The sequence below is a fragment of the Lynx canadensis genome, chromosome D4 (genome assembly GCF_007474595.2).
Source record: "Lynx canadensis isolate LIC74 chromosome D4, mLynCan4.pri.v2, whole genome shotgun sequence".
Taxonomy (NCBI): Eukaryota; Metazoa; Chordata; class Mammalia; order Carnivora; family Felidae; genus Lynx; species Lynx canadensis.
In genome coordinates, this window is record NC_044315.2 from 52,017,372 (window position 1) to 52,043,234 (window position 25,863).

The window sequence follows — 25,863 nt, forward strand, 5'->3', positions numbered from 1 at the left end:
GAACAGGAAATTGCAGTTATCCTACCACCAATAGAAAAGATTTATTTGTAAAGGAAAAAGAGAAGAGGAGAAAGCAGATATGCTGAGGCAGAAAGGCAGAGAGAAATGTCAAAGTTATTGTCTCCTCTAACACAAAAATCTATCTCTGCAGAGTTAACATCTCAGACTCTGGAGTTTCCTTGGCTGGGCAACGTACCCTGTTCCATTTCTGACTTTTCAGTGACATCATTCTCTGCAAATCTAATTCCCAGCAACAGCAATAATGTCCTTTGTACTTTGCATAATGTACTTTGGAAAGGATTAGGTGAGACAATATACAGAACGCACTTATCACAAGGCCTTTTATGCAGTGGTTTCCTCTTATTATTATTTTTTTTTTCTGCATGAGGAAAAATAATGAATAATTTGCTAAATTTCTGTTCCCAAAAAAAGGAGAAATATTACCCTTTCAGCTTCTCACATTGGTCTTTGTACAACTGTGGCATAAATTACTATGTACTTATCCTTGGTACTAGGAAGATCTTTTCCCTTTATAAATGTTAAATCTCATGAAATATTTAACAGTAAAAAATATTTTTTTTAAAAAGTTGCTGTATTCATCACTTGCACGGATGATAGATCTTTACATTTCTAGACTTTTTAAAAAGTTTTACTGTCTTAGGGCACCTGGGTGGCTCAGTCAGTTGAGCATCCAACTTCGGATGAGGTCATGATCTCTCAGTCCCTGGGTTTGAGCCCCGCATCGGGTTCTGTGCTGTCAGCTTGGAGCCTGGAACCTGCTTGGGATTCTGTGTGTGTCTCTCTCTCTGCCCCTTCCCTGCCTGTGCTATCTCTGTCTCTTAAAAATAAATAAATGTTTAAAGAAAAAGTTGAAACAATTTACTATCTTCCTCCTACATAATACTGATGTTGGTGATCATGAATACTGTAGTTCACCAACTATAATTCTTCCCTTCTGCAAGTCTCCAAGAATTAGAGGTTAGTATAAATAAATACACGACCTAGATATTTCTTACTACTGTCTTATAGAATATTGGGAGTTTTTAAATAGTAACCTAAAAATGAATGAGAAAAAAAAATCACAAAGTGGAAATTAATACTCTCTAAAAAGTACATAAATGATTACTTTTTTATTTGAATAATCTACTGAAGAAGAGAGTAACACCCAGAGTAACATTTAATATACAATTAGCTTCTATAAAGTTATGAAATCTTAAAACTCTGAAATAACGCAATGCATTGTTAGTGCCAAACAAAGCTGTAGCTGTTTTTGGAGAAAAAAAAAAAAAAAAAGGCAGTTTATTCCAGAGTAAATAGCTTATACTGCCATCTCAAGGAAGCTAAGAGCACAGAAAATCATCTCTGTTAGTCAAAATAAACACACACATAACAAAACAAAAACTTCCTTCATAGAGGAGCTACAGCAGAAGGACAGTGGCACAAACAATTGTGATTATAAACTTAAGAATCTAGAGGCTTTCTTACCATAAATTCCAGGAGAGGTGATAACTACAAAAAACATATAGGAAATTCTAAAAATGCCCTCAAAATTAGAGCTCTGTCCTCTTCTCATCTCATGCTACTACAGATTGCTGGTGGTAAATACATACTGGAGGAATATGGTATAAAAGAAAAGAACTACAACAAAGCATCTGTGTACTCTTCACTATGACAGGTTAATTGTAAAACTACAACACAGCCCTTAAGATGTAACTCAAAGCCCATGGAGAATTTGCAAAAAGGCAAAAAGGCAAAAAAAAAAAAAAAAAAAAAAAAGCCCCATTAGACTTTTCACAATACACTGAGCAATTGAAAACGTACTTGGCTTTTATATGCATCACTAAGAACTGACAGGTTATATGGCAGTGTAGTTTCAACAATATTGGGATTTTAGTTACCTCTAAATTCATATTATAGCAGTCAATCAATTGTTGGCTTTAGGCAAGAAAAGAAGATAAAGCAAATGGTTTTCATTTAAAACTGGGTTTCTTACCTATTCCTAGAGATGAAGCCATATATAAATGTACTCTGGTGTATGATTACAGCTCATTTGTGCATATAGATGGAGTATCAATAAATAAAACTAAAATTCTAGCATAGTTTGCATGCCATTAAATTTCTTCTGATAACGCCTGAGACTGAAGGACATGAAAAAGTTATTTGTCTTAAGAAAATAACATTTCATTACTAATGGAACACTTCATAAAATGTTAGCCTTCCTAGATAAGTCTTTGAATATCAATTTCACATGATACTTCCACTATAATATAACAAGAAACTCATTCAGCCATATTTTTATTTTAAGTTATTACCTGGGAAAAAGCTCTTTCAGGAAGCCAACATATCACTTAATGTACCTTAGATCTAAATATTAATATCAATATCTAAATTATTATTGCTTCCTACAATATATGCTTTACTTGGGAATGGAACAAAGACAAAATAAAAAAAAATAAGAAGAAAAACAAGTTTTAGAAGTAAAGAATATATTTAGCAATATCCACTAGTTTAGTTATTAAGACTCCATAAAATCAAAGATAAAGAATTAAATTGCATATACCCTCCAACATCACCACTTACATAATTTTTTTTAATAAAGGTATTCCATTTAAGAAATATTCAGTTTTGGGCTCCTGGGTGGCCTAATCAGTTAAGCACCCAATTCCTGATTTTGGCTCAGTTCACAATCTCATAATTCATGGGATCGAACCCCGTGTCAGGCTCCACGCTGTGTGGAGCCTGGTTGGGATATATTCTCTCTCTCTCTCTCTCTCTCTCTCTCTCTCTCTCTCTGCTTCTCCCTCCCCCACCCACGTGTGCGCTCTCTCTCTCTCTCTCTCTCTCTCTCAAAATAAATAAATCAGCATTTAAAAAAAGAAATACTCAGTTTTAAAACTCAACAAAATGTCATTGAAAGTATGAGATTTATCACACATGAAGGTAAATGAGAAACAGTCCCTTTCCAAGAAAGGCTCACAATTAGAGAATGCTGATGGAGAGACAGACTCATAAATAAATAGTTACAGTAGGATGTGATATTTAAAATTCTGTAAGTATTGTGTTTTATACATACTGGAATGCTGTCCTGGCTATTCAACCTCACTTGTTAACACAATGAATCCTGATAGAGAATGCCAAGAACAACTAAAGGTGAGCATGAATCATTTTGAAAACATATGAGTAATAAGATTTTTTTAACTCCCACTTTAAATTCGTTTTAATATTTGGAGAGCCAAGGAGTAAACTGCAAACAGAAATGCACTGTAGCACATAAAATACACACCACCCCTGACACTATGCCTAGAAGCAGAAAGATATCGATTAGGGGAGGATTAATATAAAATAGTGTCAAACTAACAAAACTCAGTCTTACATTAAAAGATCTAGGTAGATAAGCAATTTCTCATTTAAACCGAATAATAACTTGACACTCACTAATGTTCCTTTTGCTCTTTTGATGTCAAGAAGGAAAGTCAAGTGCCTTGGTTGCATTGAAAGCGATATTATCTGTCTTGTGCAACATAATAATTCCACTCATATTCCAATTTTAAATCGATAATCAAAGTTCAAATTCTGGGTGTGGGGAAATCTTTGATTTTGTTTTATTTTGTTTTCTTATTTTATACTATCATGAAAAATTAAGGGTTGTTAAAAGAGAATCCTGACCTCCTCATTCATCATTACTACTTACTTGCTCCTTTGTAACATATTTTATCTTCTAAAAGACACTGGACGTGTAGGAAAAAAACAGTACTGGTATATCTATATATGCTGTTTGTTATATGACTCAGAAGCAACTTTCTAGATTCATTTGTATTGATACTTTTTGATAAAGAAAATTTGTCAAATTAGGAGATTCTTTATTCATTCTATTAATCAGTGACATGCATTCTATTAATAACTAAATGAGAACATGCAAATGAGAGAGAATTTACTTGGCTCTTTAGCAGACTAGAGGAAGGATCTGAGTGGTATAAAATAAACTTCTCTCAAGTCTATTGTCTCCAAAGCATCCCAGAACCATCCTCTTGGGACTCATCTCTACTGTAGAAGAGAAAAAGAAGTACCTGTCAGTGGGTTATACTAAACTGTTAGGTCCTACTAAACCATTACTCCATCTCTCCCCACTCAGTTTTTATTTTAGTTATCCAAGTATGGGGGGGTGGGGGGGGAGGAACAGGGACAGAAAGACAGAGACAGAAAGAATATCCTAGATCTTTACCCATCTGAATTCTGAGAGCTTCCATTTCATTATCTGCCTCCTTTAAGCCCAATGGTTGCACTTAAACCTCACTAAGGGTTATGAAAGGGAAGCTTTCACAGATTCCACCCAGCCTTAATGCCCAACCCTTGATCCTTCCCTCACTAGTTGTGTCTCAGAGCTCAGATCAGACTTGTTCCCACTGGGAACTATCGTCCTTTTTTGGAAGCCTTCCATAAGTGACACAAAGTGCCCTGCACTCTGCCTCAAATCTCAGGGCTACTGTTACACACTGAAGATGGAGTTATTTCAGCCATGCACAAAAGATGGAATGGGAACTGAGGCACCAGAAATAGGCAGAACTAGAATGTGAGTGGTAGTACTAGTATATTTTAGTAAATTCTCTTTCTAATCTCCTCTTTCAATAACTCTGCAATCCCTCATGGCTACATGTATACTTAGCTTACATTCCTAAGTGGATATGCTGGGCAGACCTTTCTCACACACCCTCATCCTGTCTTCTCATGGCCCTCAAGTTTGGCTCTGAATTACACACAAGCTGACATACCCATCAGTTGTGGTTCAAAGAAACCTGTGACAGCATAACTTACATTGAAATTTTCAGTTGCCTTTCACAGGCTGATATGATAATTTAAGATCAAGTAACATCTGAAGAGTACTTTGCAAATAATAAACTGCTTTCTTTCTCATGAGTTACCTCAGAAATTTCACAGCCACCTAACATGCAAAGATAATTATTAGCCTCCTTTTGAGGATAAAGAGTTTCACTCAAAACATTTGGGGATTTGTCAAAAATTCTAAAGAAAGTAAATAATTGAACCTGGTCTTAAACCTCGATGTATGGTTTTCAAACTTTATAGTATATCTGAATCATTTAAAGAGATGATTAAAACAGAGTGCTGGATCCCGCCTCCGAGTTTCTACTTCCATAGCTCTGAGGTAGGATAAAAAATGAATTTTTTGGGGGCGCCTGGGTGGCGCAGTCGGTTAAGCATCCGACTTCAGCCAGGTCACGATCTCGCGCTCCGTTGAGTTCGAGCCCCGCGTCAGGCTCTGGGCTGATGGCTCGGAGCCTGGAGCCTGTTTCCGATGCTGTGTCTCCCTCTCTCTCTGCCCCTCCCCCGTTCATGCTCTGTCTCTCTCTGTCCCAAAAATAAATAAAAAACGTTGAAAAAAAAATTTAAAAAAAAAATGAATTTTTTTAATTTTGTTGAATTTCCAACAAGTTCCCAGATCACATAGATACCATTGGTCCAGAAACTTCACTTTGAGAACCACTGACCTACATCTTCTAAACATTTGGGTTATAAAGGTTATTTCTGAAGCCTCAACTCTTAAGTTTGAGTAAAATGGTTCCACACTTTATTTGCTGTGGCAAATTATTTAGCATTTCTTTTTTCCCTTGGTTTGCTGATCATAAAGGGGCAGGGGAGATAGTTGCTCATTTCAGAATGTTGGTGAAAATTAATTGAGATAATGTATTTAAACTTGCCTAAAATTAATAAGTGCTGATTCCATATTATCTATTTTCTTCATAGTATTATGGGGTTTCTTACTTTTGAATGGACTGTAGAAAATTGCTTATCCTGCTAAAGTTCCTCTAAATTAGACCAACACTCCAAAAGTAATAAACATTTCATTATAAATCAGAGAGAATGTTAACTTGTGCAGAAGTAATGAATACAAAACTACATGCAGATTTTAATTTTAAATGCCAAACCCATGCGTGGTAAGAAACACATGTATATTTGATATTTTTCCTAAGGAACAGAGATAGTTTGACAAATAAGTGTGCTTTGTGTCTTTAGCTTATAGCACAGACTCACCAATAACTTAGTGAGCTTATATTAACCTCCACTCATTAATTTTAACTGTAAAACAACTATATCTGTACTAACTGTATATGCTGTGAATATCTCAAAATTTTAATGCAGAGATGTGTTAAATTCTTTTTTAACTTTTATTATTTTTTAAATGTTCATTTATTTTTGAGACAGAGTGGATGAGAGTGAGTGGGGGAGGGGCACAGATGGGAGACAGAGAATCCCAAGCAGGCTCCACGCTGTCAGCAGGCACTGTTAGCACAGGGCCTGACACAGGGCTCAAACTCATGAACTGTGAGATCATGACATGACCTGAAATCAAGAGTCAGACACAAGCACCTGGGCCATCCAGGTACCCCAGAATTCTATTTTAAAAGTTACTGTCAAACTTTACCATGTTAACAGAATCATCTGGAGAGCTTGAGAGATTGCTAGGCTGCCCCTTAAGAGTTCCTGATTCAGCAGGTCTGAGATGGAGCCTGAGAATGCATATTCCTACCTATTTCCCAATTAATTCTGTTGGTCCAAGGACAATACAATGAAACTACTGCCTTACAGCGAAGGAACCTAATCAAAGAAACAGAGAGTACCCAAAGAAAAGGGTCTTCATGCAACAGGCCACCAAATCATAACAACAAAAATTACAATGATCTTATTTTCATGAATCTATGGCCTGTAATTGGTCTTGAATCATAATACAAAACTCATCACAGTCCATTTGCTAAGGATGGAAATATTCAATTATTATTGAGAAGTGATTTAAATACTGTAAAAAGACCACATAATGTAAGGAATACAAATAGATAAATGCATATAGAAATACTCTGTGATTATTATAAAAATGAAACTATTATAAAAGTGAGTTATCAAGGAAGCTTTCTTATAAATGAATCTTTAAATAGACCACAGTTAACATTTGAAAATAAAAATTGATAACCTTCTCTAATAAATTGCTAGCTGTAGAGAGGAGAGAGAATCTTATTTAACTATATACAACACTGAGTCAAGCATATGAAAATAATTCAATATATGCTTACTGAATGAATAATCATAAAAGGCACAATAGATATAAGAATAAATTAATGAATGAATGGAAATGAAAGGCACTAGTGAACAGAATACCTGAGTAGCATTCTTCCAAAAGTGGATGGTGTAAGAAATAAAACAGGTTGGTATACAACATGTATCAAACAAAACACTCTTCATGATTTGAATAAACAATCACTGGGAGAAAATTAATATAAAAACATAACAAAAAGTATGTTCAAATTCAACATAAATTGAATCAAATATAGAATTATTAAGTATCATTAGGGAAAAAATACTCTACTGAAAACCAGCAACAAGCAGGCTATTCCAAAGAATTTTCCTGAAAAGATTATTTCATTGTATTTTGGCTTCAGTAGCAAAGGCAATGTCTAGCTTCACTAGTCTGACAAGTTTAAGAATCTTATAGATTCCATAAAAGAGATGGAGACAGAAAAAAGCACAAGAGAGAAGACTGAATATTATATATTATCTAGATTTTATTTCCCACTCAGTGCAAAAAAGAAGAGCTTGTGACTGTATTAATCATTTTTTCAGCTTTGCCTTAAAGTTTTAAGACATCTTGAAGTCACAAGCATTAAAAACATATCTTAACACTAAGTAAAATACTCATCATACCAAAATAACATCTTTAGCAGAAAGGCGCTGGATCAGATTTAGATACTGACATTAAATAATTTTACTCTACCACATGGACATGTACTTATGGATGTAGAGAAAAAATGAGTAAGAAAAGGGGCTTAGTGTCTAATATTACACAGTAAACATGCTCATGACTTATTCTCATGATTTTCCATCTTACTAGAAAAGGTCCTTTCTTTTTTTTTTTTTTTTTTTTAATTTTTTTTTTTAATTTTTTTTTTCAACGCTTATTTATTTTTGCGACAGAGAGAGACAGAGCATGAACGGGGGAGGGGCAGAGAGAGAGGGAGACACAGAATCGGAAACAGGCTCCAGGCTCTGAGCCATCAGCCCAGAGTCCGACGCGGGGCTCGAACTCACGGACCGCGAGATCGTGACCTGGCTGAAGTCGGACGCTTAACCGACTGCGCCACCCAGGCGCCCCGAAAAGGTCCTTTCTAAGTATCAGAAAAGCTATAAAAAACTCTTGGCATGAAAAGAGCAAATATTCACTCGCATATCCATCTAGTAGACTTATAGTGTGGCTTACAAAATACAGGAAGAGGTGCTAAACTCTAAAGCTAAGAAAGCTCCAATTCAGAAGAGAATCATGTAAATGCACAGAAAATGATTCAGGATGACAAGGGCAACAACAATCACATTTCTTAGAGTGTTTTGGAAAGCTAAAAAGAACAGGTTTTTGCATGACAACAAATCAATAGTCACATGGTAAATTAGTTTCCAAAGATGAACGTAACAGTATCTTCTGTCCTATATGCTCTTCTAGAACATGGGGTGTTCTAGAAGTGATGGTGTCTATGTCTCCTGCCCTTTGAACTTGGGTGAGGCCTTGTGACTGCCTTAGCCAATGAAATACATATTAAGTGTTGCAGGACTTCCAAACTTAGGCATGTAAACACCATGCACTTATAACTGATTTTCTTATGACGTTTTGGAAGTTAACTACCATGAACAAATGAGGAACAAGTGGAGAAGTTTATGTGGAAAGAAAACAAGGCCCTGACCTACAGATGCAATGCAGCTTCTAGCTGACAATCCGCCCCAATATGCAGTCATGTGAATAAGTGATCTTGAAAGTGAACATCCACCCACCACCTGAAACTGCCCCAACTGAGGCAACTCACTCCTTCAAGTCCTGCCCAAATTAAAGATTCACAAGAAACACTAATAATTATTCTTTTAGGTCACCAAGTAGGGATGGTTTCTGATGCAGCAGTAGATAAATGATATACATAAACAATCAAATGTCCTGCACAAGAGCCATGAAATAAAATCATGAGGACACACAATATAAATATGAGCTGGTGTTTGTTTTCAAATAGGCATTCCATAAACTCAAATGACACAATGTTATCAATTAGCTAAGGAATGCTACTTTTCAATATATTATTTATAAAATCGAGATAATCAGGATTTAAATGAAGTACAGTTGGATGGACAGTTTGAGGTAATAATAAGAAATAAATAATTAAGCAGAGCATAGTGCATACAATACACTTATGAAGAAGAATTTCTACAAATAACAAGGACAGATAACCTGCTTCAGTCATGTACATGTCTGCATGTGTATGTGTATATGTAAGAGTGTGTATACACACTCTCCAAAGCACTGTTCAAAGCAAAAATAAGGAATGAAAATAATATAATTTCATAATTACTGTAGACATGAGTAAGTATAGTTACAGTTAATAATTCATTTATTTACTAATTTGATAACTATATCATAGCCTTGGTAAGGCTACATTTATAATTCAATAGTACCATTGAGGTAAATGTCCCATTTTGTTTTCATAACTTTTCCGTGGAAATTAAAAAAAAATGAAAATCTCTTTTAACTTTCAAAACTTTCCCTGGTGATTCCCATTACAGCACTGAGAAACCAAAAGTTTATACCATAACCTCAAAATTAAGAAAGTATTTTTCAATCTCCCTACAATAGTTTCCCTAAAATACTACTTGTTCTCAATATCTGTAGATGGCATCCTAAAATATTCTTCCAAAATTAATCTAATAATTACTTAAACATGTATTTATTGAGCAAACACCATACATATTTATTGAGAAGTTATACTCATCACTGAGTATTATTATTGTAAGCACTGGAAATATACCATAAAAACAGCAAAGTCTCTGCTCTTGTGCAGATTATCTTCCGGGAGATCCAAAAGTTTATGAACACATACTGTGGTAGACTGAATAGCCCAGAATTGATCATTTTCCCTCAGACATGAATGATACTAAACATAACTTGATCCTGGCATAATCTTAAACTTGAACATCACCAGAATCGTATAATGTCTACTGAGCCTAGGATAGCTGTAATTGATTTTCTCTAAATAGTGCTAAGTATTCAAAATGCATAACTACCAGTACTAAATAGGAGGAATAATGTGGACTGCAAAGAAAAAAAACAAAACAAAAAAACTTTGTTAAATGGATTTACTCTTTTTTCCCCCCATTAACTTTAAGTATTTACAAAAATAAAATTAATTGAGTGTGATCTACAGACAATTAAAGCTTAAGAATCAGGTCAGGCAAAGCAAAGGATGATATGATCCACATTATCTAACTTCTATGCTAGTGACAAGATTAGTATTCAGTATAAGTGTGCATGTGTGTGTAGTGTGTGTATATAAAGTGTATACATATATATATATACATATGTATATAGAGATATATATGTATACATATAGTGTATTTCTCATAATAAAGTATATCATTATGAAAAAAATAGTTCTTGGATTAATAGCTTTCAAATAGAACTAAGAAATGTAGTAATAGAATGTAGAGTCAAATACATTGCCAAGTTTTAAGGGTAAAATGAAGCAAGTAAAAGTTTAGAATGAAGAAATGGCTAACTGATATGAAAAAAAAAATGCATCCATTTTTTAAAGGTGTCTGTGATCTTAGTTATTCTCTTAATTCAGAAGTTGCAACCTAAAGTCCCACTGGCCAAATTCAGCTCTGAAACAAATTTTATTTGAGCCAGAATGTATTGAAGAGAGAAAGAGAGAGAGAGAGAAAGAGAGAGAGAGAGAAAAGAAAGAAAAGAAAGAAAAAGAAAAGGAAAGAAAAGAAAGAGATAAGAAGGAAATGAGAAAAGAAAAGGAAAGAGGGAGGGAAGAAAGAGGGAGGAGGGGGGAGGCTAGGAGGGAGAAATGGGGAAGGGAAGGAATAAACAGACCACCTTAGACAGACCATGCACTCTCTAGCTCCAGAGCGCCTGCTGCTCCCTATATACTCTGGTTCTCCATGGACATTTGAATTTTGACCTTGATCTGGTAAGATCATCATTTTACAGGTAAAAAGCTGAAGTATTGCTTGAGGCATACAATACAATGTTATTATTGTATAAATGGTATTTTATAAGATGTTAATATATAAGCAGATGTTTTAATCACTATTTGAAATATGTACTATAATATGTAAGGTCTAGTCCAAAATCTGCTCAACTAAAATGTTTGGTAAACTCCTTGCATAACTTCAGCTGCTCTCTCCAATTTGTCAAACTTTTATTTCAAGCCATTCACACAAATCATTTCTAGGTAAACCTACTCATATGACTGGATTCTCTTTCTCATCATAAAAGAAATAATATACTAAAAATATAAGCCACCAGAAAGAAATCCCGAAAGGTAGAAAGATGACAGATAGGTAGAAATATAGATACATAGATAGATAGATAGATAGATAGATAGATAGATAGATGACAGATAGACAGACTGATCAATTGATTGATCCAGGAATCTAGGACTCTAAAATCTGCATTGTAAGCAAACAACGCTTATCTTCTATCGCATAAACAAGTAATGGGAAAAGATTTTTCTCTTCACTTTTTAGACATCCAAGAACAGACCATAAAACATCAAAGGAATTATAAATTGGCACCCCTGCAAATCATGTATGTCCATTGAACAAGGACGTTTTAAAGAAAAACAAACAACTTTAACATAATAAGGATCCATGAAGACCCTGGGTGCTTGGAATATTCATAAATGCAGCAAATGTTTACTTCTGTTTTCACACTTAAATTTAGTTTATCTGAACCAGGATGTCAGACTGGCTGTCAGCAGAAGAGATCCTCAGACATTAATGTTCTTAGTAGTGCATTATCACTTGAAACAAGAGAGAGCTGAAGTCTTAAGAGCTTATATGTGACATGTCAGATTGCTTTAGGATGAATTCCTACAATAGACAATAAAAAACCTGAATGATATTCTGTAAAAGATAAAGGACTATTATGGGTAGAGACTATAAACAAAAACAGCATCTGTTCTGGTTTATTCTACTATTTAGAAAACAAAACAAATAAAAGTGTAGCAATATCTTAAAGCCAGTGGAGTCCTTTACAGTGACAAAGTCTTTCATACATATTTTTGAACTGTGCAATACTGTGCACAAAATATCTCTCCCTTGTATCTCATTCCCACAAAAATGGAAATCATCCATGAAACCACCCAATTCATGTTTTCAACTTGCCTTGAACACATTTGTGAAAAAGTTTTTTATACCTAATTTAATAGTTGCAAGTTTCCTTTGTGAGAGAAATTACTTATGTATATTGCTATGCAGGGACTATTTCCTTCTACCAAAAGGCAACTCTCTAGTGGTTAGCTCCTTCCAAGACAATTTTAATATATCTAAGGATAAAAGGAAATTAGAATTTTGTGGATGATGTTTCAGACACGTATCTAAAACTATTGCATTCTTCTTAATATTTTAAAGACATATTTGTTTAAATAATAAACGGTGTGAACTAAGAATAAAGTCTTAAACTAGGAATTAAAAGACCCGAATTAAATTCTATCCTGTCTCCTACCAGTTTTGCAATTACAGACACATCATGTAATTTTTTGGATCTCAGTTTTCTTATCTGTGAACGTAAAAGAAAAAACTGTCCTTAACATGAACGCCAGATAAACAGAACAAGCTAATAGATGAAAACCCTCTCTAAATTTAAAGTATTTGTATATTTCTAAAGTAGTTATAGATTTGTGGTACTAGACTTTATTGTTTGCCCATTCATCAAGCTTTCTGTCACATTTTTTCTTGCTAACAAATTCGTTCAAGTGGCAATACCCCTGGCTCTAGTGGGTGAATAATGATTGGTTTAAACTGATTAGAGAGATTGAATCTACCTATGTCTAGGATTGACCTAGGAAGGAAGCTATGAGACTCATTTCTGGCCAAAGAAATATAGGGGAATGTGTGCTGGGAATCCTTCTGGGAAAGATTTTGCTACATATATGAAGTCCTTTCCACCATTTGCATTTCTTTCCTTTCTGCTTTGGACACCAGCAAGGGAAGATACAACGCTGGGCATCTTGTGACTAAGGTGAAATAAGTCTGAACACAAGAGCAAACATGCTGAGGACGGTGGTGCAGAAAGAAGGAAAGAAGCGGTCCAGATGACATAGATGACATAGGTACTTCCTTACTGATGTCTGTGGTTAGGGAGTAATAGCCATGACACCTTCCTAGAGAAAGCCTTAATCTCCTCTCCAGCACCAGCCAAAGCATGGTTGTTTGTCCCCCTATCTATTGGCAGAATATATTTTATGTTTTTATATATGTTTTGTTGTTATATATGTTTTTACATATGTTTTGTTTTTAACAATAAAGATATAAAATAACTTTTTTAAAAATTCAAAAATGTACAAGAAACACTGAGACTATCTTATAATGAGGCAAGCCTTCCCGAGGAACAGGCACTAAACAGAAGCCATAAAAAATACGGTGTAATGAAGGACACAGAAAAGCTGAAAGATGTAATTTAGACTAGAGAACTTTTATGATACCTAGGTAACAGAGTATTACTATTCAGAATATGTAACATTTCTGGGAAATTAATGTAAGAAAGACAAATCACTTAATATAAAATAGACAAAAAAATCCATAGAATAAATGGAAATGACTAGGAAATATATGAAAATAAAACCACAACTCACTAATATAGGGAAACACGAAATAAAATGAATACGAGACTTCTTTTAAACGCATCAAACTAAAATGATCAATGTGATGTAGGATTGGCATGATGCAGAGAAATTATTTCATATACTTTGGCTGCAGTACAAACTGCTTCAGAAGTGTAATTTGGCTACATCTACCCACATCTGAAGGGTTAAGTCTCCCCGTGTCTATTATTTTTGTCTTTTTTCTTTGAAGAACTTCTTCCATCCTATGCTGTCATGGCGGAGATTGTTAACCATGGTATTGGACATGCACTACTATGGAGTCCTTACTCCCTTCTTTGACTATTTCAAAATTTAGTTAACTAACAGAAGTGTATGTAGTCCCATTGGAAAATCTTCACATGGTTCCAGGGAGAGAATTTCTGCTAGAAGCTGACACATGTAAGGACCATATAAACCTAAACTGTCATCTTTTCTGACACATGGAAAGAACTTCACTGAGAATAAATCTCATACAGAGGAAAGTCAGAGAGTCAGAGACATTTAAAAACCTTGAACTTGAACCTTTCCATACCTTAAACTGATATACCTGAAAAACTTTTCTTATATTAGACAACAGAGTGTTTTCTTAGTTTGGGCATGTCAGTTATTTATTTGGATTTCTGTCAGTTATTTATTTGGATTTCTGTCAGTTGCTTTTAAAAATATACTGATACACCTAAATATTCTCACACTTTCAAAATAAATCATATATATTTCATGTTATATTAAACTATATATTTACATTATACATGAAATTATATATTATATTGTTAACTTTAATAGCAAAAATCTGGAAACAATTTTAATATCCATTTAAAGGAGAAGAAAGGTTTAATAAATGATGGTTCATTAATATGATATTAAACAGGCATTAAAAAAATAATGAGGTAGACCTGGGACACCTGGGTGGCTCAGTCAGTTAAGCATCTGACTCTTGATTTCAGCTCAGATCATGACCTTGCAGTTTGTGAGACCGAGCCCCACGTCGGGTTCTGTGCTGGACATGAAGCCTGCTTGGGATTCTCTCTCTCTTCTCTCTCTGACCCTACCCCTGCCTGTATGCTCTCTCTCTCTCTCTCAAAATAAATAAATGAACTTAAAAAAAAAAATGAGGTCGACCAATATGTCTTACCAGGAAAGTCTCCCACATATACTGACACACAGAAAAAGCAGAGTTGCAATGTAATATGTGCCATAGCACAGGGTTTTGATTCTGTAAATGATATCCCTATATTACATAACTGATAGAAAAGTACTAGAAAGATATAGGGTGAATAGTTTATAATTTTTAACTCCGAGGAAGTAAAATTTCAGACTTTCAAAATTTTCTGTTTAATGCTAGATGAAATTCTATCATGTTTATTGGTATATACCTTATACAAAGAAATACAAAAGCTTAAGTAAGTTTATCTTCCCTCCAAAGAGAAAAGGTGGTTATAATGAGAAAAAAATATTGATTTCTTTAAAATTAATGTAGTGGTGCATACTTTACCAAATGACAGGTGAGAAAGTCTCTGCCTATGGATTACTGCTAAACTCCTAAAATATAAAGTTCTTTCTCAGAGTAAATCATATATTTAAATTTCAATAGCTTTTGACAATTATAAAATGGTGACTACAGTATTTTTTATACAGTTATTTATTTTATTATAAAAGCTGTAATGAGGGATGACAGCCAATTTTAGTAATCTAGCAATCACAGATAAACTCAATCATTCCACTTATTTTAATATAAATCTACACAAGTAGTGATGTTTCACTAATTTCTAACTAATCACAGAAATGGCTCTTGACTGACTGAACCCAAAGTTGGTTATAGTTCATTTAAAACTCATTTAATTAATATAAACTTTGAAAAAGAATTAGTCAGAGAAATACATGAAAAAGAGAACTCTGGATTAAGAAAGCACCTACTTAACATGAAAAAAAAATATATCAGTAAATAATTTTTTATTTCACAGATGTTTTGGTTACTCATAAAATATTTAACAATCACAGAAATTAAATGTAAGTAAGATCAAAGCAGAAGCAAAATGACTCAACTCAAAGCTGCAGAAGAAAAACAATCTTAAGAGTGGCTGATCCTAAATAAATTTAATGACAGAGAATATACACTTGATATCAGTGTGTTCCAACTATTACTCCTTGTAATTCAACTCTTCCTTCACAAATCTGCATTGAAAGCAAGAAAACAACAAAAGACAACATATACATACACACACATACACAGCAGGTCTGGACACATGAATCATCCATGACTAATTTATATGGCAATTACTTTTTACCCTCTTTTTCTGCAGACATGTATAATCTTAGTCTGTAACTTAAGAGTAAATTAAGGGGTGCCTCGGTGGCTCAGTTGTTTAAGCATCCAACTCCTGACTTCCAATCAGGTCAAGATCTCACAGTCATGAGATCCAGCCTGGCTCCATGCTGAGCATGGAGCCTGCTTGGGATTCTCTCTCTCTCTCTCTGCCTCTCTCAGTCCCTCCCCATCTCACACACAAGGATGTTCTCTCCCTCTCAAAATAAATAAATAAACATGTAAAAAATAATAAAACAGTAGTCACTCTCCACAAACCATTATACATGCATACATACAACACACACTATCAAACAAACTCATAGTTCCTGGGTTGATTTAGTGATTATTTTCAGTATAATGTGATTATATTAAGCCTGTCTGAAACCTGAATTAGGGAAATCACAATTTTGGGTCTGAAGATATTACCTCATCCTTATATTTTAAATTTTTATTACATTACATTTTATTTTATAGGCATAGAGGTAAGGTTGAGAAAAATTATGCAATTATCTTATTTTCATTCAACATATAGGAACATCTGTGGTGTGGTGGGAGGAAAGCTCTTAGCCACGATTGGAATAGGGTCTCTTGACTCCTCCCTAATATTCAGTTTAGTTGTATATTCTGGAAATCAATAATTAAAAAATATCACCTCTAATGCAGCAGTAATTAAGTTAGGGTTTCTCTCTCCCTGTATGTTTTACTTCAACTTTTTAAAATATCAACACACATTTTATAGACATGGCATATCAAAAACTGGAGTTTTTATAAAGTAAAAGCTATGATAAAGGATTTCTCAATTTACATTATGGTCCTAACAGTAAGTCACTGCTATGCAGGAGCAAGCTCTTTCTATGCACGTGTTTTGGTCTCTGTCAGATTATGGTTTCTTGATGTGGTAAGAGAGAGAAAATTAAAGATGATTAAGTAAAAAAAAAAAAAAATTTCCAGCCATTTCTCCAAACTGCATTTTACCATGTCTCTTCCCATCAATTTTAAATATTTTCCATTTGAAACCCATGTGTGAGATTAATCCTACTAAGCTTATTAAAACGGCCATTTGGATTTCATCTTTTTGAAGAAATATTAAGTGTCATGAAAGAAAAATGAAGTCTAGTTTAAAAACTCAAAGGAAACCACAGGCATATATGCTAGAAAGAATCTATACGTATATGTGAAACAATTATTAAAATTAATTATAAATAAAAATTCATGAGAATATCTATCTAGGGCAAGAAGGAAATTAATATCTCAGAAATTGAGAATTTTGTATCCTATTTTACCACATTAACACAATGATCAAGACTATTTATAGTGTTTTGTATTATTTCAAAAATCTTTTTTTCCTTCAATGCATATGTAATGGAATCAGAACTAAAAACAAATATATAAAAGATTTACCATGTATGCTTATGAAAAACCATTAGACATGAGACTAAGCATGAATTTCACATATCTACAATAATGAACAATTTAGGGAAATGTGTAAAATGAGATTATGCTTTGCCTAAAAACTGAAAATATTAATGTACAAAAGTACTCACTTTCCTTTTTGTTTTGAACAGGCACTGGAAATTAAATAAGATGATCTATTACACACTATATTTTGAAGTTTCACATCATTTCAAATAAAATTGTACACCATGTGTTTTCATTTTCTCCCTGGGACTCATCCTTTTTCCTCCCTAAGGCATGAGTGATAAATAAGAAGTAAGTTTTACCAGCTGGCATCCTTCATGTGTACCATATTGTGAAAAAGTGAAATCAAATTTTCTTGAACTGAAGAACACAGTAAAATATACTTAGGCTGACTGTTCCCAAACCTTCATGTTGTGTCATTATAAAAATACATAACTCCAAGAATAGTATTTCATAATACTTCCTAGGTTTAGACTGACTTCTGGAAAATTATTTAACAGAAGTTTCAGTGGAAGATTTTCAACTAAGCTTTTGAAAATAGAGAATCTTAAATGCAATTACATGGCAAATCCCCTTCATGCTTCATGTCAACCAAACCTATCAATTATTTATTAAGAACGTAAAAGTCTATTGAAGTTAATTTGCTGACCATGAATGGATGGAGTCAAAACACTAATATGGGAAGGAAGATCATGAAGGGCTGAGTCAGGACCTAGAGAGACTGTGTTATAAATATATATCAGGGCATGGTTGAGATGCTTATGATGTCTATCTATGTGCACAGGAAGAATTCCCCACACTCATAGGGGGCAGTGAGATGGGTCAAAGCCCAAAGAAAATTTTGTTGGATGACTTTTTAAAAATTCATTCTAAAAACTCTAAAAGTTATGGAATAGGCCAGGCCAGGGTTGAATTCCAGCTCTGTCACTTATAGCTCTGTGAGCTTGAACAAGACCCGTTAGTTCTCTGAGGCTTTCACTAAAATAATGGCAACACCAATCTCAGTATTCATTGTTTATGGAAGTCAATGGATTACTATTTTTACATTGGCTTTTACTGATATGAAAATTACTCTATAGAAGTCCTGATTCTGCTCTTTGAAGAAACAGTGGTTCCACTACTTCTAGGAGATTAGACACTACTTTGCTGAATATATTGAACATCTGCATTAAAATGCAACATTAAGGAGTAGCATCTCTCAGGGCTCTCAGCAGTACTTATAAAGCAACATTTTAATACCATGAGTCCTGAGGGAATGATTTTTTAAATATATTTGAAGCTTTCAAAGAGGAAAGAATCTTTAAAAAATGTGTTTTTAATCCTTAAATTCTTCCAATCACAGCATTCCACCTTCCCTTCTCTCTACATGCCTTTTTCCACCCTCTTCCTCACACAGGGGTGGTGCCAAGCAACAAACAGCAGCTTCAGCACCTTAGTCTTGATGTGGGAATCTTCACCCACCAACTCCTATGGGCCCCACATGGCATCAAGGCCTCGATGTCCATCGAAAACCCTTTGGTGAGTGACAAATACTACTGAGCACTTAGAACCTTCCAGGCATTTTACATATACTATCACACTGAATCTTCACAACAATCTATTGGGTAATTATAATTATTCCCATTTTGCACATGACAAAAATAAGGCTCTCAAAAGACAGGCAACTTGCTGAGGATCACCTTGTGTTTTCTGTTATCATCTGTCTGCTTCCCCTCAGACTGCTATTAGGGCTATCCAGGGGGCCTCGGAGACAGATATGTCTTATTGGGGCTGGAAGTGATCTGTCAACAACTGAAAGATAGCTAGTTAGGGAAAGTGGCAGTATAATCAGACACATTCTGAGACATGTGTTTCCTTGCCTCGTCTATGCCTCTGCCACCCCTTCTCATTCTGCCTCTCTTCCCCAGCTCGCTCGCTCTCTCTCTCTCTCTCTCTCACACACACACACGCACACAGCAGTGCTATGATCAGAACTAGGAGTACTGGGTTCCCCTTCAGCATTCAAAACAGGTAAAGGGGTGTATTAGGTAAATGGTGCATCATCTTGTATGTCTGTCCTTACATTTATACTCACAAGAAAGAGCTTAACTAATTACATTCTGTGCAGAAAATCCAGCACCCAAGAAATAACTGAAAATATAATAATTTGTTTCTAAGCATTTCAGCCCCAGGGAATGCTATTAGGAAATGCAGAAATATGAGACAACTATCAAGTTAAAGAGACAGATGTTATATAAAAACATAACTGAAATGTCTACAAACTTCCAATACAACTTTTTACTTTTATCATAAAAAATATTTTCCTTTTTCTTTCTGATAGAATGACAAGAACCAGAAGCAGTAAGGAAAAGGGAGTTATCAAATAATTTCATTCCCTGAAGACAAAAATTAGAATTTGACTGACAAATAAGAGTTGGAATCTAGAAAAAAACTTTAACTGAGAAACATAGTAGATGGTTGAGTATTTTTAGCCCTAGCCAGTCAGCTGGCTTAGGTCCACACCTGACTCAGCACACCCTCATAAATGGTCAGTGCTAACTGATCATGATCACCATGAATAAATGAGGGTTAGTAAAAAGAGCATTAAATACCAGTCAGCAAGTTTTAGTTTTTTGGGAGAAACACTAAAAAGGTACTGATTTGTCTTGTTCTTCCACTTAAAAAAAAGCAATATTGTAAATGTGGTCATAAAGATGAAGTAAATTAATTAATATTATAATGGTACCAATGATAATTCTATATTAATTCCAGTTGCAAAGCAGTTTTTCCTATAAAATAAACTATATGCTTACAAAATCACACCAACATTGCACTGGAAATTACGGCTTGCACTTTTTACGTTAAGAGAGAATGGAGGTTTGAAGAAGTTAAACTTTTTTTTATGTTTATTTATTTTTGAGAGAAGACAGAGCGCAAGTGGGGGAGGGGCAGAGAGAGAGGGAGACACAGAATCTGAAGCAGGCTCCAGGCTCTGAGCCGTCAGCACAGAGCCCCACAGGGGCTCAAACTCACGAACTGGGAGATCATGACCTGAGCCGAAGTTGGACCCTTAACCAACTGAGCCACCCAGGCACCCTCTTTTTTTTTTTAATTTTTTTTTTGAAGAGGTTAATGTGGTTTCCTAAAATTGTACAGTTCATATGAACACTGCTGAGCAAAGGGAACATTTTAGTGCAATTAATTAAAATCGGGGGCCCTTGTTTTCAATGACTATTCCCAAAGCCCTGCTACTAATTTTATATTAACACTTTTAAAACAGCCTCCCAAAATATATAATCTTCAAGGACCCATAAAACTTGGATTTGCCCCCAGAAAAGAAAGCATTACTCAGATCTTCTTTTCCCAAATCCAAAGTTTTTTAAAAACCTTAACCCTCTTACAGGTTTTTTAATTTTACATCTCTTAGTTTTTTCTTCCACTAATGATGATGCTGATGCTATCTTTACAAATGTAATGTTTTAGGAACTGTTAATATTTTAGAACTTTTAGGTGGAAGACAAGAGGAGTTTACTCCCTAAAGACCCTACAAAGAAAAGTGATGAATACAGTTATCAGTGACACTGTGTTGAAAACTTTCCTCAAAAATCAAATGCCAAGGATACAGACCTTGACAAAGTCAAAATTACAAAGGCAAACACTTTCCCTCTCTTCCATTCTTACCAATGTCCACACCTCCATGCTCATCCTTTTTCAAATAGTTAACCAAGTATTGAACAACTTCTTCCACCATTCCCTCCCACCATGTCATCTACCTTTAATATTTACATTATGTTCCTTCTCTTGTTTTCTCTGACCCTTTCTATTCCATGCCCTTTCCCTTTCCATTGTTCTGGCCTTGAATTTATCTATACATTCACATACTTATCCACCCATTCAATCAATCAATCAACAAGTATGTAGCAAGCACTAACTATATGCCATCATTATGCTAAGCATGGGGTGGAGGAGGGTTGGTGAACCAAGACAAAAATGGTCTCCGTATCTTACATTCTAGCAAGAAATACAGCAAACAATTGATAATATAAAACATATTTTAAACTTTGAATGTGTTACAAGCTAAAAAGACACTTGCTGGAAGCAATGTGTATAGAGAATAAATCCTATTCTAGTGGGAGTGAAGAGAAAACATTCTCAAAGAGGTATCTCCTAGGCGGAGTACTTAAGGATTTGTTGGGATTAACTAAACACAAGTAGAGCCATCCAGGAATAGGAAAGGGAAGCAGCAAAGCCCTGAAAAACAAAGAACTGGGGCATTCCAGAAACAAACAGAAAGCTTCTGTGGCTATACTCAGACTGCTATAGGTTGAGTTGGTTGAGGCTGTTGACATAGGCAGGCACCAAATCACCTAGGAACAGCTGATCTCGTTAAAGATGCTGGTCTTTACCTCCTAAGGAAAGTGACATGATAAAATGCTCCTTTCACAGTCTAAATCTAAAATTATTTCAAAGATAAGGCTTTCTTTCATCATTTCTGTGATGTTATATACCAACTTCACTCCTTGCTGCATCATGGCCTTTTAACAAAACAAGGTGAACGCCTTTTTTTTTTTTTATATGTTTGTTTATTCTTGAGAGACAGAGATAGAATGAGAGTGGGGGAGGGGCAGAGAGAGACGAAGACACAGAATCCAGAATCCGAAGCAGGCACCAGGCTGTCAGCACAGAGCCTGATGTGGGGCTCAAACTCAGGAACCGGGAGATCATGACCTGGGCCGAAGTTGGACCCTTAACCAAATGAGCCACCCAGGCGCCCCAACAAGTTGAACTTCTGGACAAATACCATTGTTTAGATCCCGGGTATACTTGTTTCCCAGGAAAACATAGTTACATTCTCAATTAACCTAGACACCTTTCTAGGATACTAATGACTATGCTAAATGCTCAGTTCCTATTCATTGTATTTATTTCTGAGTGCTTATATGTGCTCTCTACTACTTCCTTAATACACTCTAAAAATATGCATGCGTGGATGCACATTTTTGCAGTATATTTCCATGATAAATTACAACAGATAAAATCTTAAAATACAGAATAAAGTAGACCCTGGGCAAAAGTATGCATTATCATTTCAAGTTATCATTGCTATAATATTCAATTCATTTTTAACATTCTACAATGATTTAATTTCAAAATCAAAACTTAAAATTCAATCAGATAACAGTTAAAAGGGAGCAACTCAGTTAAAAAGCCTTATTGAAAACACATTTATTCCATGAACTTGAATGAATAAAAAATGAAAAAGAATCAATAGGTAGGTAGATCGCAGGAAGGCAGCAGTAAATTACAGGAAGATACCATATTGGGAGAAAAATCTCATAATTAAACTTTCATTTATCACACTAGGAAACACACACACACACACACACACACACACAATTACCCTCACCTCTCTCTTCCACACATACAAACATGAAAATGGAGAGTAAATAAGAATATCTGATCCATTTTTTACCTATGTTTTTGCCCCTTTCAGTAAACACTTCCAATAAACTTTCAATAAATACTACTTGAACCTACAGCTCTACAGAATTAGGTGATCATGAATAAGAGTGTAAATAAGACATCTACCAAATTACAGGGACTTTAGTAGGTGAAAATTCCCCACATTATGTGTGAGAGGTATGCATATTTTCAGCTTTAGAAGAATGCACATCCTTCCAAGTTTATACCTAAAAGACATTCTCCTGGTTTCAGCAAGTTAACAATAAGCTCAAAAACCAGTACTGCTAAAATCCAGAGTACTATGACCAGCAAAAGACTATATGAATCCCTGTTTCTCCTGTATTGTTTCTCAATTTTACAGCATCATCAAAAATCACAGATAAAAATTTGCTGCTTCTCCAGACTGCTTCCCTTAGATGTGCTCACACACTTTTGCAAAGCTTCTATACCATCTTTCCCTCACATATACCTTCCTCCCATGAAGGAATCATTCCTAAGTATAAAGGACTTTGGTATACCCTGAGGGTATCTGGAAACATCTGGGGTCTTTCTATAATCTCTATCTATCCTTTACATTTTTTTTTTAATTTTTTTTTCAACGTTTATTTATTTTTGGGACAGAGAGAGACAGAGCATGAACGGGGGAGGGGCAGAGAGAGAGGGAGACACAGAATCGGAAACAGGCTCCAGGCTCTGAGCCATCAGCCCAGAGCCCGACGCGGGGCTCGAACTCACGGACCGCGAGATCGTGACCTGGCTGAAGTCGGACGCTTAACCGACTGCGCCACCCAGGCGCCCCACTATCCTTTACATTTTAACAATTAAAGGGAAAATAGGCAAAGAGAGAAGAGCCATTGGTCAAGGTTGCAACATAGCAGCAAGGGAAGAAACAGAAGGAAGAAAACAAAGAAAGACAAACAACAACACAGTATAGGAATGTTTCTCAGAGAGTAAATTTTGTAAAACTGACTGGCTCCTTATCCATTGTATTACTTTCATAACATGATGGTTCTGGGTAGAATTTACTTCCGTAAAAGCACAATCAACATCTATTAAAGAATACTTCGTATTTGTAATGACAAAGTAACTGTTATATATATTGAAAATTAGGATATATGTAACAGCATGGAATAATCAAAAGGATGAGTTTTGGAATTATAATGGCAGGATTCAAATGTACTAATTAGTGACCTTGAACAATTTATAAAACCTCCAGGAAGCCTAGCTTCTTCATCTATAAAATGGAAACAAAAATGTTGACCTCACAGAGTTACTGTAAAAATCAGTAATGATTTCTCTGCAGTACAAAGTGAGCATTCATTATAAGGTGGCTTTTATTATTAAAGTATTATCTTCTATTATTATGCTTAAATTGACTCCATCACTTATGTACCATCATCAGATCAAAATTTTTATGTAAATAACTTTGAATAAAAAATTTTTCGAGCAATCTCTCTCGCTAAATTTATTGTTTGGAAATACTTACATTTTTTAAAAAGTATAAATCTCAGATACTGCAACATTCTTAGATGCATGATAATATGGGGACCAGAAAAGGAGTTGAGAAAGCACCTCAAATTTAGTGAGAACCCCAAAACAATCCTAGAAAGAAGAATAAAAGAGCCAGGTGAAGTTGAAATAAACTGTTACAGTAAGAAATGAGCAAAGGAATCAGATGTTGGGTTTCTTCCACTGCAGGGCCACGGGCCTTTATAGCTAGCCAATGTGACATGTCACATAACCCATGCAGAACAACCCCAGCACTGGCCTACTTTTTACTCCTGATTCAACAACAACAAAAAGCTAAGGTATCTATTACCGTAAACATTAAAAGAAATACAAACAGGTAACAAATATTGAATTAATTAAATTCAAGTTGAAAGAAAGATAAAAGAAACGTTGAAATGCCACACTCCATGTAGTTCTGAGTATGGGTGTTGCCACTACGGTCTCAGTGAATTATATGACCTAAAACTGCGAGATTCAGTTTTTGTGACTAGAGGAGCTGGCCCCAGATATGCCCAGGCTTGAGGAATTTTAGTACAAATTACATACAGACAGGTGAATTTGGGGGGTATGGGTTATAATTGCCTTGTAAAATAAAAAGGTCCGTCACTTTATAAAATACCTTATTACCAGTGGCCTTTAAACAGCAAGTGCCCCCCCCCCATGTATTTTAAATAATTCTATTTAGAAAACATCACAGGGAACAAATTTTCAGGAACCCATCTCTTATTCTGTTGGAGATTTGCATTACCAGCCAATTAGAAGAAAAGTCTCCGTGGATAGGAATCTGTCTGGCAGGAATCAGGACACAGGATCCAAGTCCTAAGTATGGCAGGTCAAGGTCAAGAAGCAGATTTCAAACAGGAGGCACATATAAAATTAATCACAAATACCGGCTCAGAAGTCAGCTGGAGAGTCCAATAGAAGAAAAGGAAACTTCACAGTTGAAAGAGAAGCTGGGCTAGAAAAGGTAAATACTACAGATCTGCATATTGGCACTCCCCAGGATGACTGACAATAAACTCTAGTTTTCTAGCTCTCTTAACAGGGAGAAATGTTGCCCAATGACCTCAATGCACGGCAAAGCCAGCATGTGAACCAAACGTGGGTCAACAGATTAATCTCCTTTGGTGTAAGTGTTCTACCTATGAACCAAGCAAAGAAATATGTCTCTATATTTCTCCTTCCTCCCTTCCTTTCTCCCTCCTTCCCTCCCTCCCTCTCTTCCTCCCTTCTTTCCTTTCCTCCCTTCTTTCCTTCTTTCCTTCCTTCCCTCTCTTCTTTTTTTAAGTGATCTAGTCTGCGAATCCATCACCATGGCAATGGGTAAATGCCATTAGAAGAAAAATCCACAGCATTTCATATTTGCTAGAAAAGAAAATGACACATTTCATATTTTAAAATTATTCCTTCAAAGAGGTGGATTAAAAGGGAAAGAAGAACTCACCTAAATTAGCAGACTCTCCAAGCACAGTGAGATAGATAAAAAACTAGAGCTAC